The 3143-nt window shown below is 42.6% G+C and overlaps 1 long non-coding RNA gene across 1 annotated transcript; it reads right to left on the bottom strand.

Moving 5' to 3' along the window:
* Positions 1-1780: 1780 nt before the first annotated feature.
* LOC125750842 (uncharacterized) lies at positions 1781-2565 on the bottom strand. The gene is made up of 3 exons (XR_007400438.1): positions 2547-2565; positions 1954-2062; positions 1781-1849 (listed from the first exon to the last, which is right to left on the bottom strand). It is a non-coding gene; the product is annotated as an uncharacterized LOC125750842 (long non-coding RNA).
* Positions 2566-3143: the final 578 nt, after the last annotated feature.

The following is a 3143-nucleotide window of genomic DNA, read 5'->3' as shown; positions in this document are numbered from 1 at the left end:
GCCTGAGATTTGCAATCTTAGTGATGCCAGATTTCAGGAAATGATGATTATTTGATGCAATAAAAAGTGAAAATATGTGAATGAAATACATGAATGAACACAGCTAATATAGTATCATATAGTAGCATTTATCACATTAAACTGGTAATCATACAATATACTGTATTAACAGTACATTCAGACATTTATGGCCAGTGTCACTCAGCATTTATCTGTTGTTAATGTAAAGTTATATTTCATGAACTATTTTTCATACATCAATTGGTATTTGTAAGGCACCACGAATAAAGTTCAAATGCATGTTATTACATGTAATCCCAAATAAATGCTCAGAAACATCAATAAATGGAATGAGTCAGAATTTCATTGAATTGAATTCTACTTCCTGAAATTCAAATTCAATTCCAATTTAGTTTCCTGTAGTTGCATTCCAAATCCATTTCCTTGTTTGAATTGGAACTGTTGAGTTAATTCCTGAATTGACCCCGACCTTGGTGTAGGCCGAAGTTTTATATACACGTTAGGGCTGAGCAATATGGCAGAGTATTTTATCACAATCATTTTTTTCATGTTAGTCATTATCGATAATGATCACGATATATATTTCTGGGATGTAAGTCGTAATGTCTTGTTACGTAATGTGCAGTTTTCCTGTGGCATGGGGCATGATGGCTGTGTTTTCCAGGTTTACCCCTCCGTTTCCTCCGTCTGTCCTCTGCTCATCCACTCCGCCTCCACAATACCACCCGCGTCTTCCACATATGCGTTATCCAGTTCATCTCTTCTGGGTCACAGATCTGAAAAGATCGCCCTCGAATCACCTCACTAGCTCCGCTTATTGATCATTGTTATTGATTGTTTACTTGTTACTGACTGTGAATGACATTTGGTTAGTTTCTGGTTTTCCGATTCTCGCCTGACCCTTTTCTACTTTTGCCATCTTGGGTTTTGTTCTTTGGTTTTCAATCTCTCCTCGTGGATTTTGGTTTATGTTTCCGCTCACCCCATCAGAACCTGTCGCTTTGGCTCGTGTGGATGCGTTTCATGTTTGTGTGACAGTACCGGTGTGTCGGGAGTGACTGTCATTTTGTTTTGCTTGCGCATTTGGATCCTGTTTATTTGGTTAGGGAGTTAGGTGGAGTATTTGTGTTTTGGTTTCTTCTACTTTTGCACATAGGTGAGATTAACTGTGGGTTACGCTCGGTAGTTGGGGTTTTGTTTGTTTTTTTAGCCATAGTCACTCCTAAGGTCTTTTTTCACTGCATTAAGTGTTTTGTGGAACTGTGTTATGAAATAAAACTATATAAAAATATAAAAAGAACCCCTTTGTATCCACTGGTGTTCCCTTATTTCCATACACTGTTTGTCCCACTGTCCCATTCCCCTTGCCTTTCAATTCCGTCATGCCTTAACCCTAGACAGGGGACTGTAGCATAATTTTGTCATCATCTGTTCCTTTTTTGCTCTTCATGAGTTTGTCTAGCATATTTTTTTTGTGGGGGGGGTGGTGTGTGTGTGTGATGGCCCAGTTCGATCTTGTTGCCTTTACTCTCTACCCCACACAGGAGCAATTTCATCGCTGCCGCAAGGACAACCTGCTAGACATAGCAGGCTTCTTTAACATTGTGTTTTCTGCTGCAGGCTCCAAATGGACCATTAAAAAGGTCCTTCGGGATGAGTTTATCCAGCAAGGGATCCTACCTGAAGCAGACGGTTCCTCTGGTGTTGCAACTAGCCCGACCCGGATGTCTGCTGCAACAGAGGTGACCTGGATTTTGGGCTCCACTTCGATCCTAGTCGTCCCCACTCGCCCAGGGAGGATGTCCTCCTTACAATTCAGCTTCAGGAGCTGGAAATGTAAGTAAAGAGGCAGAAGTATCAGGCTTAGCTACTAAGGCTAAGGGCATTGAATCTCAAGGTGGATAAAGAGGCTTAGCATAAGTCAGCAGTCACCTGTGCCTCTTCCGTGCAAGATGATCTCAGCAGTCATGGACCCTTGTTCTGACCTGTCCACCCACGAAAGTGCTGAGGTCCAGGATGAAGCTCCTCAACCTAGCCTCTACTGTAGTTTGACCAATGTTCCATGAAATTGGCAATTCGGGATTTGACGTCAACCATCACATTGGACTAGGCCCTGTGTTTCTTGAGAATGAAGTGGATGCCTCTCCCATCTGAGCGTACTGCTGTGACTTTGAACTGAGCCAAACACCTTCGGTCACTTTTGTTACAGTGCAAGTTAGTGGGGAAGGCTCAGGATGTTTGTTCGGCTCTGAATTTGGAACAAAGCCTTGATCATGATGTTGCGAAGCCTACCATCTTAAGGACATTTGACAAAATTTCCGGGAGCTGTGTAAATCCATCAATTAAACTGATGTTGAATTTGTTCAGGAGAAATCTATGCTTTTTGACAAGTGGTGTGTTTTTGGCTAGTGGTGTGTCAGATTCTGGTCATCTCAAGGAACAGGTGTTGTTAGAAGACTTTAAAAACGGTGTATCTGATCAAGTGGTGGTTTATTTGAAAGTAACCTTCGTGCGGAAGCCAGTACCCTTGCAGATGAGTTTGTGTTGACCCGCAGAACCGTGTTTACTCCGACTGCGCTTCCTTGGAAAGTTTATCCCAAATCCGTGCTGCCTCTTGAGAAGGCTACTCCATCAACCCCAACCTGTGGAAACCAGAGAATGCTTTTATTGTTGGTCACCTTATCTCTCTTTGTCCGGCACTCCATCATAAGAATGCCTATGCTGCCGCTAAGAAGGTTCACATAGCCTCCAGACACTAATTGACCGCCCCAAGACGTCAAATCCACCTTTCACCCTTTTGTGTTTCCTGGATTTCTCACTTGGTGATACTGATGCGAAGAGCCCTGTGACTATCCTGCGTGACGCTGGTGTTGCTCAATCGTTTTCTGCTAGCAAGCCTTTTTCAAATGCGACCTACTACGGTACTGATGTCTTAGTCCAGGGTGTCGAACCAGGTACTGTGAAGGTTCCACTTCATAAAGTTTATTTGAATATAGATGATTATTTGGGGTTTTTAAAGGAAGCTGTTCGACTGCAACTTCCTGTCTCTGGAAGTGTGTATATTTTTGGAAATGATATTGGGAAGGTGGTTCCCTTTCCCAAAGTTATGTCCAAACTGGAAA

Source organism: Brienomyrus brachyistius, chromosome 10 (genome assembly GCF_023856365.1).
Source record: "Brienomyrus brachyistius isolate T26 chromosome 10, BBRACH_0.4, whole genome shotgun sequence".
NCBI lineage: Eukaryota > Metazoa > Chordata > Actinopteri > Osteoglossiformes > Mormyridae > Brienomyrus > Brienomyrus brachyistius.
Note: the sequence above shows the minus strand (reverse complement) of the source record. Positions and strands in the feature narration are given on the sequence as shown.